At 37.8% G+C, this 13,558-nt stretch overlaps 1 pseudogene; it reads right to left on the bottom strand.

The window, feature by feature from the left end:
• Positions 1 to 3,291: 3,291 nt before the first annotated feature.
• Positions 3,292 to 13,558, bottom strand: part of LOC138094440 (sorting nexin-13-like) — a 40,776-nt pseudogene continuing 30,509 nt past the window's right edge.

Below are 13,558 nucleotides of genomic sequence, written 5' to 3'. Positions count from 1 at the left end.
CTGCTCAATGTTATATGCCTGCCTGGATGGGAGGGGGTGTTGGGGGACAGAATGGATACATATATATGTATGGCTGAGTTCCTTCACTGTTCACCTGAAACTATCAAGACACTGTTAATTAGTTATACCCCAATACAAAATGTTTTGGGTGTTAAAAAATAAAAATAAATAAAATTTAAAAAAATTAAAGTAGAGGGTCTGATTTGAGAGAACATTTCCCTCCTTGAGTTTTGATGAATGAATAAATGAAAGTTGCTCGGTCACGTCTGACTCTTGGCAACCCCATGGTGTGTCTACATAAATCTCTAGGCAAGTATACTGGAGTGGGTCTCCATTCCCTTCTCTAGGGGATCTCCCCAACAAAGAGATTGAACCTGGGTCTCCTGCACTGCAGGCAGATCTTTTACCATCTGAACTGTAGGGGATTTTGATGAGTTCTGATAATTCAACCTAAATTTTCTGATGATTTTCCATATCTACTTTCTTCTATCTTTTGATAACGTTCCTTCTATCTTTTGATAAATCCAGAATATTTCAAACATACATACAGGCAAGTCAGTTGATGCCACGTATTTCAGTTCTCTGGCTTCGGCTGCAGGCTTTTCGTGCTCATTCGGTTACATCGTATTATGTTTCTTGCTTCAGAAAGAATGCATGTGACCATGACAATAAGCGAAGTTACTTATCTAGAATATTCCCCTCCAGGTAATGCCTTCTAATACAGCAGATACTTTTGTTCCTAATCTTAAAATATTAACACTCAATGTGACTACCAGAATTTCTTCATTCTTTCACTGCTGACATAGTCTCAGGGATCCTTAGATTCCTTACCAATTTGTCCCAAATTCCATGTCCTGTTCTCAAAATAAAAAGTTACATATTTTCCATCCTCTTTCTCTTCCTGTCTTAGGTACTTCCTGTATTTCCCAAACAGGTACTGAATCTTTCCATAAGACAACACTGCTTATGTTTCCCTTCAGGTGTGTGCTACTCGATTTGCCTTTTCTTCTTCTCATACTTTCCAAGTTCTGTATGTTTTTAAAGACCAAATTCAAATATAATCACCTCTCTGCAACCTTCCTTGGTCGTCCCCAGCAAGAATCAACTCACACTGGGAGCACAGAACTAAGAGTCTTGAGGGTAGGAGATGGGGAGAATGGAAGACGTGCAGTATTTTACTTTTCGTGCTATTTAGCTCATGTCCAAAAATTTTAACTGTGATATCACAGTTTACTATGCTCAGAAACTAAAGAGATAGATCTTTCTCGTTAGCTTTTTAGTTTGGGTTTGCTTAAGTTTATAGGACCAATGTAACCATTATGGAAGATTTTAATGATCTCAGTGGCTGTTCCTTATTGATTTAAAGTATACAATGAGGTTCGTCTTATTTAACTGTACTTCTACTTCCTGACACTTCTTGCCACTGATTCTGGTTGTGCTATTTTTTTATCCATTGGTCCTCACTTCATGTCACTATTTTTACAGTTCTGACTTTTAGGGCTTGAATGTTTCCAAATACAATGTTTGGGAATTCAGAATCATCTGTGTTCAGAAATCCCTCATCTTTAAAGATTCTCATGAACTTGAATAGAATTCCAGAACATCTTTTCTAATACATATCTTTGGAGACATGTTGAAATGCATGCTATTTTTAGATGGGGTTCTGTGAAAAGAGTAGACAAGTAGGTTCCAGCTTCAGTAACTCCCATGCTTTTTATGCTTTCCCAAAACTTGCCCACAAATAGCCCTTTGTCATGATTTCCCCTATTCTCACTTACCCTGCAGAAATAGAAAGATATTTGAACATTTTTAAAGTTGGAAAACAGTAGCAGAAATGAAAATCACAGTCAAGGATGAGTTTTATAACTTGCCCCTCCCTTTGTGTGTAAGATCCCTGCTACATACAGTAGGAGGGGTTTGATGCCTACAAACTTAAGCGGAATTAGATTTTTAAAATAATCTAAAGTAGAGAGCCCTGGCATAGATTATTCAAAAATAGGGGCAATCATTCATTAATTTCATTCTTGACTGTCAATGTCTCCTGAGGGAGGTAATGTACACGTCATTGATTGTTGTCTTGAAATAATGCCTTTTTATGGTCAAATTTTGAAGTCTATTTTTCAATGTCCAATTCATTATAATGATCAGACTTTAGTCTCACAAAATAATATTATTAAGTCTAGAGATCTAGCTTAGGAAGAGTTTAAAAGGCTTCCAATCATTTTAATCATCATTATATTCAAAACCTCTGTTTTATGGAATTGAAAATAAGCTTTCTGTGAAAGGTACTTTTTGAATTTTTAAAAAATTCAACCTCATACTGTAAGAATTAACACCAACCTTACATAAACTATTTGGCTGCCATTTGTTTCGGGAGATACAGTCAAAGTGTGTATGCCTTCTTAATTCCTAGAAATGCACAATGGATAGAGTAAAGAGATACGAAGAAGGACACATCCACAAAGCACTCTCCAGTTTCTAGGTGTTTTTTTTTTCACACTCAAATCTCTTTTTTCACTTGCAGACAGATGCCTTCACTTCTCAGACCTAGGAAAAGTGGTGCTGCAAGAGCCTCAGCCCAGCTGGAACAGAAAATGTCAGTGACATTGTCTGAGCCTGGTTAAGGGAAATGAAAACACACCAAGTACTTCTGTTAAGAAGTTAGGCATGAGCAACTGAGGAGTGACCTAGCTGGAAAAGGATGCAAGCTGATCTCTAAACCTCACCCCAGACACACTCACAATCTCCTGTAAGGCCCAGGAGAGCTCACAGATATGCTACAAAATAATCACAGAGACTTAGCCAACTACTGCCCCTGTACCCTAGGCATAGAGTGGATACAACTAACCTCAGGGGCTTCTCCAACTGGGTGCTTGTGCCCTTGATGCACAGCTGTGTCCTCAAGTGAACTTAGGCAGCCAGGAGCCCATTAAGGGTTCATAAATATTCTATACATACATACATCTGATTATAACAGACCATATTATGGTAAAGACAAGCACAATGGAGCCTGTTGTTATGTAACTTGCAACTGTCAATCAAATCTGTCAGTTCACGCCCACCTATCTGAATATGTAAAAGCCCTGTGTTTAAAACCCCTTACCTCCTACCTCATCATCCCTGTGCCAGTGCCTCTCTTGGCTGCATCCACTTCTCCCTTGAGGTGCTCATTCTGTTTTTTCTGTTATTTTTCAATAAACTTGTTTGTACCACAGGTAAGACCTCAGATTCTTCTTTGTGTCCATACCAAGAGCCAAGGTCCACAAGGAACGATCTTCTTCGGCCCTCTCCCTACCCAGTAATAGTTTCAAAACATGAATTTAACACAAGGAATTGGCTACATAGGTTTTGGAAGAGTAAGGAACAAAAAGAAGGAGATGGGATCAATTCATAAACTTTCCTTTGGATGTCATTAGAGATTTCATGGATTTGATCTTCATGATTCAAAGTGTTTCTAACTTTCCCACCAAATAATCATCAACAGTAACTCTTGGAGATGCCTTTCTAACAAATACTGTTCATAAATTCCAGCAGAAGCTGCACTTAAAATCTTTGGTGTAGTTGGTTTCATGTTTTCCATCTCTCTGGCAGCTTGATAAAACTTCTAGGTGCCACTGGTCTATAACCTGGTATCCTTTCACTGTCATTCAGAAGAAGAGATGTACCTGACCTCCAGTTTGCTGCATATAATCTTAAAAAAATTGGAGTTCACACTGCCTAAAGAATGCTGTCCAGGGGAACTATGCAAAGTTTCCCAACATTTGCTGCTGCTTTCAACATTCATTTCTTTGTCTGACTGCAACCATTGTATTCTTGAACCACATACTTCTTTACAAATAATAAGCTATTTATTTGATTTTTCATGGTGTTGCTATCATTACCAGCTGTATCCGAGGATCGAAGATAATGTTAATTCTGCCGCTTTACTTCTGAAAGCTTCTAGCTCTCCAATATTGTCACTCAATTTAATGATGTTCATCAAGTCCTCATAGTTTCAATCAGAATCACAGATCATCCATAAGATATATTGATTAATATAATCAGGACATTGAGTTGTTTTATTAATGGAGGAAGGATTTCCCATGCAAGGATTTTCCTGACAAAGATCACATGATCTTGTTCTGGAAATCTCCAGGAGGCAGCAATAAATACAATAAGACCTCACACAAAGCCCTTAGGAATCCTTCTTCATCTTTGAGAGAAGTGCACAGCACAGTAGGTCATGACAAATGTCCTTTTCCAATTCAGCTTTAAAGAAGGTATCTACAAGATCCTCCGCTGTACCTTTCACTTGATCATCTTTTTCTGTTATCTTTTGTTGAGCCTTTCTGAGTACTTGAGATGAAAGATTTTATCCTTCCTTTACTCAGACTGCATTTTATGTGCACATGTTAGCTGAGCTGGATATGGTAAAAGACTCTAGTTTCAGAGGGTAGGATGATGCTGATGGAGAGTCTTTTAATGGATCTCCTAAAGGGAGCATAAATGTATCTTTAGATGACCTTTCAAAAGTATCTTCTGCTGATTCAGTATAACTTCATACTTACATTTCAGACACTGGTGTTTGTAATGATCATGACAAGACACGCCCATTATATGACATCACTGTACACTGGCACAGTCTCAACAGTGAGAAGATGTGGAAAACCTACTGCTGCCATAGTGACTTTCACGACTTCCACATGAGGAAGCTACAGAAGCAAAAGGAAGAAGGCATGACACCGTGATGTGAGGCTGCTAAAACTGCTGGGCTAGAACCCTTTAGCCTGCACCTGTTGCTGTGCTGTTACTAGAATCATTTGTCACAGTCACTCCTGGATTGCTGAAGAGGGGTCATATCCATCAAAGTGGGGATCTATCAATCAAAGGTATGACCTCTACCAGATTCCTGTGGTCAAGAACCACACAACTCTCAGTGTATCCACCACAATACTATAATCCAATTCCCCTACCTTTTCTCACTAGTGCCTCTTATTTGCAGAACCTAATATGAATTGAGTTTTCATAGGAGGCTGGTAAATGCTATCTGCAGATTCCTGTTCTGCAAAAATACATACCAGAGTCCAGAGGGAAACGGGACCTGAGACTATCCAGATACTTGTCCAGCACAGGAGGCAATCTGCTACTCCACCCACAATGAGTTGTTTTTCTATTAATAGTATTAGAAGTAGCTGCCTGCACATCCTCCACACTTTTTCAACTGCTGCTTTTTGTTTCCTGAAGCACATAGTGATGGGTCAAGTGAACAATCTAACCCGTTAAACTGACCTGATCTGATTGGCCCACAGGGAAGAAAAGGACATTTGGGGACTTACCACTTCAATCCTATTGTCAACTTGTGTAATGGAAAGGAAAAGCAAAGGATAATACTAGAGAGTAAGTGTGTGCTATTGGGCAGTTCTTTGAAATCTATTAATAGAACACTGCATCAGGAAACTAATCATCTCAGTAGAAGACAATCCGATCCCTGTTCTGTTGATCTCTGGTTGATGTTCCTGCAATAGCTGAATATCAGCCTAGAGGACAGAAAACCAGAAAGTACAGGAGATCAAATCATGCAGAAGGGAAATGTTTCCTTATCCTTGAGAATATTCAGCTCAGATTGCAAACCTAAATGGAGAAACTTGCTTAATTTATTTTTCATAAACACAAAAATGTGCTATGCTATGTAATAAGTCACTTCATTTATGTCTGACTCTTTGTGACCCCATGGACTGCAGCCCTCCAGGCTCCTCTGTCCAAGGGATTCTCCAGGCAAGAATATAGGAGTGGGTTGCTGTGCCCTCCTCCAGGGATTGAACCTGCATCTCTTACACCTCCTGCATTGGCAGGTGAGTTCTTTACCATCCGTGCCCCCTGGGAAACCCTAAATACAAAATAGCAACAAAGTAATATTTACAAATTATATACAAGGTATAAAGTAAAAACACAATAGGCACCTGAATTTTGTTTCACTCTCCCTCCCTTCTTCCACTATTCTCAATTCTGCATTTATAACAATTGCCCATTGTTAGAATATTACCAAGTATCTTTGTATCCCTGAATAAGGCACTTCTTTATTTTGCATATTTTAATATTCATGTAAACGAATTATAATCTATATAGTCTTATAAAATAAACACATTTACTTTAAAATATGTTCTGTTATTAAATTTTAATCTTGCATATAGCTATGTTTTATTCATATTCATTGCTGAGTAATATTTCTATTTCAATTTTAAATATAATGAGTCAAAATTTCATGCTTCATTTATTCTTTCAGCTCTTTGTGGATTTTGCTGTTTGTTTCAATTTCTTTTAATATTCAGACAGTTCTGCTACAGAATCTTTGTCTTCAAATCCTAATGCAAATAAGCAGTTGTGAGTGTATCCTCAGAGATAGAATTTCTGAATAACAAGAAATACTGCATGCATTTAATTTTAAGAATTTAAAACTGTTTTCCAAAGTGGGTGAACACACTTAAAATCCTTCCAGATGCTTCTCTTTTTCATTAATGCTTAATTTTTTCCCACTTAATATTTTTTCCAGTGTGGTTCAGTTATTTTCAGAACTATAAAACATTTATCAGAATATTGGCCAGTATAGATTTATGACCAAATGACCTATTGAAAAATTCATGCTATGACTGTCATTAGTTTGCAACTGGAATATATGGCTTTCTGAGAGTGCTTTGGCATTCTGATAGAGTCAATACATACAAAATAAAATTTAAGATATGTCTCAAAGAGAAATTTTTAAAAATTATAAATTATGAAAGAAATATTTTCATTTATTAAACATCTTCAAAGGCTGGATTTTTGTGCAAGGGTATTTTTACTTATAAAAGATGGTAACATGGTGTCTTTAATTCACTTTTAAAGGTTGATCTCAGATGTTGTGTACAGTTATCTGGTCAACTAAGTAAACTGTCAGATAGATTACATCCAAAGAATAGGTCACAAACTCCACAGATGCTACCATCAGCTTTTAGTTTGCTAAGAGAAGCTGCATTTGTTGCTAGTTCAATGCCTTCCAGAATTATTTAAAAATTCATCAAACACATTAAAGGGGCCCATTTTATCTGTGGACTGACAGAGTTCTGAATTATATGTTAAAGTACACTGAGATAAAATATTACTTTGATAAGCTAACTATGAGGTATACTTTTATACTAAGCTTCTTGAGCAATTAAAATATCAACAATACTCATAAGTACATTAGCATTCATGCTATAGGATGGAGGATGAATAGTTATTCTTGTTCAAAAAATAATTTATAAATTTCTAAATTTACAGAGTTAGGGAATGTGTTGAAAAATACAGATAAATATGGGCTTGAACATATATGAATGTGTGCTATTATTTTCAGAAATGTAGAGAAACAAATGTAGATAAATTGTTTACTTTGTTTATGGTCTTATTTCCTTCAAATATCACAATATAATCACAAATAGAATAAAATTTCAAGTAAATCAAGGCATTAAATGTGAATCCTTCCTAATTTTCATTTAATTCTTATTAAAAACTTGGTCAAGTTCCAGTTAAGATCACAGAGCTTCTGTCTCACTATGAGATAAACATTTTTTCATTAACCCCTTCAATACATTTAGAATATGAAGGAATAATCCTTTGGGGTGAGAAAGTACACTAGTAAAATTTTTATGGAGGGTATAAAGGCATTTTTTTTCCGGAGTCACATCTCTGTTTGGTCAAGTTCCTTCCTGATAATGCAGCCATGTGAACAGAGAAACCACGGGTCGTCGCCAGCCTCCCAAAGCATGCTTTCCAGTAAACAAGGAATCGAAAGTCCCCCTCCTCCACTGTCATTCCATGGATGACAGGACAGTGGCCAAGCCCCTCCAAAATCCTCCTCCTCCCTAATCACAAAGCAGTGTGAGAACTTGACTCAGGGGCTGAGAACCTCATATTGATGTGTCACTGGGTTGTAGGGAGCTGGGAGGCAAGGAAGGACTGTCTTCAAAACTCAAAACTTATTAACAGCTTAACATTTATGTAAGTTTACATAAGACTGAAGTGTTTATATAAGACTCAGTCATTTCACTTCCAAATTGAAGCCATGCAAGGAAGAATGGAAGTAGGAAAATACAAAAGCTTCTGAAGACAACTCATCCAGGACATTTTCTGTTAAGGGCTGCATAGAAATTAGCTTTAGGTGGACACTGTGTGAGAACAAGAAAGAAGAAATTATTAAAAGCTTTGCCCACATGACTGATTTAGCAGAAAAGGAGAAAGTGACTGTGCAGAAGGCATTGGGGTGACTGGGAGACAATAGCTACAACAATGCCAATGAGCAGGTGAGAGGGGTTAAGATCAGTGGATTAACTGAGTTGGCAATAGGTGGATTGTCCATCATGTATGTGTAGAGTGCAGAAACAGTATGCATGCAAGTGGAGACTAGATTTTGTGGAAGGAAGGGGAGTAGTTTTCATCTGTACGTCGCAACAGGTTTGTGACCAAATGACCTACTGAAAAATTCATGCTATGACTGTCATTAGTTTGCAACTAGAATGTATGATTTTCTGAGAGTGCTTTGGCATTCTGATAGAGTCAATGCATACAAAATAAAATTTACAATGTGTCTCAAAGAGAAGTTTTTAAAAAATTATGTTATTAAAACAAATATTTTCATTTATTAAACATCTTCCAAGACTGAATGAGAAGGAAAAATATGCTGAAGATTTGAGATAGCAAAAGGCTGAGAAGGATAAAAATAATGATGTAGGTGGGAAAAATATACTTGCAGTAGGCTTTCCAGAAATTGCTGAATGGCCACCCAATATTTAAGGTCATGTGTTTAAAGAAGGGTCACTCAGCACACTGGTGAGATTATCTCCAGAAATGGCACCTGCTCAGGTGAGGAGCTCAGGCATGGAACAGATGACTGTTGAATTGAACTAAGGTCAACATTTTGTTTTGATATATATCATGGAAGCAGTAGGGCAAGGGAGTAAAGATAATTTGAGAGGAGGAGATTTGGGGCTGTCCCATGAAATCTAATTTGGATCAGCAGCGGCATGAGGAGACAAGGTTCAGCTCGGTTCAGTTCAGTCGCTCAGTTGTGTCCGACTCTTTATGACCCCATGGACTTCCCTGTCCATCACCAATTCTCTGATCTTACTCAAACTCATGTCCATTGAGTCAGTGATGCCATCCAATCATCTCATCTTCTGTCCCCTTCTCCTGCCTTCAATCTTTCCTAGCATCAGGGTCTTTTCCAATGAGTCAGTTCTTCACATCAGGTGGCCAAAGTATTGGAGTTTCAGCTTCACTATCAGTCCTTTTAAAAATGGAAGTATCAATGGACAGGAGATACCTGTGTGGTGGGAGAATCATTTCCAAAGCGGTTTCATAAGTGAACTCAGGGATGGAAACCACCTCTTATTTATGCCAATGAAACAGCAAATTATTGAGTGACAAAAAATGGTAAACATATAGTGAATTGTGGACTTTTATAAAAGCTCCTTGCTAAGATGCAAAGAATTCAAAGTGACTTAATAGTACAGTTGGTGAAGGAAGGTGTTTTCCAAAAGAGTGTTGTTCCTATGGCTAACTAGGCAAAACTAAGACAAACTGCTCTCCATTCAGGCAAATAGAGGGATATGAAGTTGTGTATCAGTGTACATCTGCTGTGATAGCTGGAAACTTTTAGCTTTGAATCTAAGCAGTACTACATATATTTCTCTTACACTGAGTAACTCCAGAAATAAAAAGGTCAAATATTCAACATGGCTCACTTTTCATCTTGTTCTGAACTTGGCAAAACTTTGCAAAATTCAGAGCTCCTGTGGAATTCTCAAGGGCACTGGAGCCTTGGCCCAGATGCATGAGCAAAATGGGAAATGGCCCCTTTCTCCTTTGATCACATAAATCCAAACCAAATAAGGGCCAAGCTGGAACAGACTGGATGTGCAAATTTTCAAGGAGAGACCACAACATGCATAGAACCATGCCACTTCAGCATTTCCCCCATTCCTCAAAAGTAGGAAGCCTGATGAATCAGTGGTGGTTCTACTCAGATCAAGTCATGGTCTTTCCATGTAACCCTGATTACGTTCTAATTAAAAAGGAAAGTTTTGGGAGCTTAGCTTTTGGAGTAAAAGACTTTAGGAATGGTGAGGTCTTTATCAAGTATTAAATCAAAAAGGCAAGATTTTTTTTTCTAATGAATTCTTTTTTTAATCTTTTTACTTTATTTTTAATTAAGTTATTTATTTTAATTGGAGGCTAATTACTTTACAATATTGTAGTGGCTAATGTGGAGCTATTTATCTCAGGGTGAGGACAGTTGAAACTCACCTTTATTTATCTAAAGTTGTATGAAATCACATCTAAGTAATTATTCCTCCCTCTAATGGTCACTACCTCAACTTTCAACAATGTGTTTAATATGCTGTTAGCTTTCTATTCCTTGATTCTTATTTCACTATTACCACAATCTACCTCTCCTTACATTTAAAATCTTCCAATAGCTCTCACTGCTATAGAAAATAATACAAAATCTTTTTAGCCTGGTATTAAAGGATAACCCATTGACTCAAAATCTATAACAATATTTACAATGTGCATGCAATGTTCTAAGAAATGCTATGATGGGTGAGATAGGTAAAGTCTCTGTGTTTACATTATAAGAGGAACAGGAGGAATGGAGGAGAACATTTCAATAACATTAAAGTCCTATTTGTTGTTGTTGTTTAATCGCTAAGTTGTGTCTGACGCTTTTGTGACCCCATGGACTGTGGCCTATCAGGCTCTTCTGTCCATGGGATTTCCCAGGCAACAATACTGGAGCAGATTGCCATTTTCTTCTCCAAGGCATCTTCCTGTCCCAGGGATCAGACACGCATCTCCTGCACTGGCAGGTGGATTCCTTACCACTTGTACCACCAGGAAAGCCCTACGGTTCTATAGCACCATTAGAAAGGGGTAATGCATGCCATCTCATTTAACCTTTAAAACAATCTCATAAAAAAGAGGCAATCTTATCTCCATTTTACAGTTAAGAAAATTGAGGCTCAGATTAAGTAACTTGCCAATTTCTACTCAACCAGCAAGTGATGTGGCCAGTGTGAATATATCACAACTTGGCTTCCCAGACCTTAACCACTAAGTCTTTTCATTCCAGTACAAGTTTTTTAAGTCTATCCCTTCCTGAATACCTGATTGCATTCAGGTATGTGCAAAATTTCACCTTTACTATTTGCAACACTAAACACAAAAGTGCCCAGAATAAAGAAATGTTGATGTTTTAAATGGGCCTGGCATGCTGCGATTCATGGGGTCGCAAAGAGTCAGACATGACTGAGTGACAACTGAACTAAACTGAACTGAATGTTTTAAATGGCTTATTTTGGATAACTAGATATAAAGAGTCTCAGAAACATTTTTCTTGGTGATTTTCATATTCTCGTATAGATTGTGTATTCTTCATATAAATGATTTTTCTCGCTTGTTTGTTTTGTTGATTCACTGGGAATCCTGAGAAACCAAGTACATTTCCCATTTTAAAATAAAAACCACAATATGTTAAACTTACTAAAATGGTAGAAATCTTATACTAAATATAACTTTTGAAATTCATAAATAATTCTGTCACTGTATTTGTTTATGACATTTATTCAAGAGTTAAATATCACATCAAAGTTGCAACTAACTTTAGATTTACAGAGATGAAAACTGTAGTCTACCAAAGAAATAACCAAATAAGAACTTGATAAGCGTTGTTTAAAACTGGTTCAGTTTTGAAAACTCCCAAGTTGGAAAATGATTCATAGCTCTAAGCTTTGGAGAAAAAAAATAAATCCACATCGTCATTTTGTTATGCAGGAATGAAAACACAAGTGTAGATGTAGGGCATATTTTTAAATTTCTCCATTTTCTCTTCACAAAAACCATCTCAAAGTTCTCTAGCATTTCATTCTCAAAGCTATCTTTCCAATCTGACAGTTACAAACTATATTTGTAACTAAAATAATAATGCATAATGACAGATTAATTAAGTCAGAAAACAAAATGTAAAAGCACCTTTCAATATCTTTCTTTACACGTAAGCACACTTCTGGCCCACCCTATATCTTCACCAGTGTAACCTACTGCAGTATTTCTGAGTCCTTTTGTCAGAGATGTTATTAAAATAACATTCAGATTCAAGGGGAGAAACACGCTCTTCTCTGGTTGGTAAGAAAAGAACTGTTTGGTTTGGTTTAATTAGGTTTTCATTTAGACACATGAAATATATTTACCTTAAGATGGTAAATTTTTTAAAAAAAGAGACACATTAAGCAACTTTCCAACACACCAGTACTTAGTTTTACCTGACAGTACTCTTTGTATTAAAATTTACTGGAGTAAATCAAGATGATAAGGAGAAGAAATAAAGACGGTGACGTAGGAAGATGCTGATCTCACCTCCTGCCACGAGCACTTCAAAACTACATCGATATATGGAGCAGTTCTCACTGAAAGCAAACTGCAGTCCGGGAGAAAATCTCTTAGACAACCAAGGCTGTAACAAAGATTCACACAAAGTCAGGTCAGAGGGGAAGGGAAGCAATTAGGTTAGGCCCATGCCCCTAGGAGGGACATAGAGCAGGAAGGAGATTACCTGGGCTGGGAGATCCTCTCTGAGGAGTGAGCAGTTCCATGCAGCCTTGGGATTGGAAACCAGAAGGATAAGTCCCCTTAGCTGGTTTGCAAACCAGTGGGACGAACTGACAGCAGGGCTATAAGAAATCTAGACTCTGCTCGTGAAGAGTACATGCATACTTGCTTACTCCAGAAACAAAGTGGAGCAAGCAAACAGAAACTGCTTAGGACTCTGGCTGATTTCTCATGGGAGCCCCAGCACATCCCCCAGACCACGCTCACTGCCCACTCTGGCCCCAGCTCCAGCACTCTCCCCATAGGGCAGCGGTGCTAATGCTGGAAGTAGCCAGGACACACACGAACAGAGAACAGAACCAGCTTGGACTCAACCCTCAGGGCTTTTGCTCCAGCAGCCTGGTACCTGAACGCATCTCCCCCTCCCCAGTAACGTGGTATTGGCCACTGAGCAGAGGAGAAGCCTTAGCTGTGGCTTTAGTCCCTCCATATCCGTTTCCATCTCCCAGTAATGTGATATCTGAAAGCACAGGTGTGGGAAGACAGACTAGCGCTCACTTAAGATCCAGCTCTCCCGCCAAAGCCACTGGGCACTTACAGACTGTACAGGAACACTGCCGCACAAGGACACCCCTTCAAGACTAAGACAGGTAACTGTTTCACCTAACATCACAGAAACAGAAAGGTAAGCAAAATGAGAAGGCAGAGGAATTTGTTTCCAACTAAAGAATAAATGGAAAGAAAGAAAGAAAAAAAAAAAAAAAAACTAACGAAACAGAGATAAACGACTTGCCAGATAAAGAGTTCAAAACATTAATAATATCAGGTTGCCAAAAAGTTCTTTGAATTTTTCTGTCCCATTTTATGGAATAACCTGAATGAACTTTTTGCCAAATTCAATAAGAATGCTAGTTGAACCAGGGAAAAAAAATAGATGAACACAGCAAGAATTTTAACCAGG

The sequence above is a fragment of the Capricornis sumatraensis genome, chromosome 18, assembly GCF_032405125.1.
Source record: "Capricornis sumatraensis isolate serow.1 chromosome 18, serow.2, whole genome shotgun sequence".
In the NCBI taxonomy this organism is placed as follows: Eukaryota; Metazoa; Chordata; class Mammalia; order Artiodactyla; family Bovidae; genus Capricornis; species Capricornis sumatraensis.
Note: the sequence above shows the minus strand (reverse complement) of the source record. Positions and strands in the feature narration are given on the sequence as shown.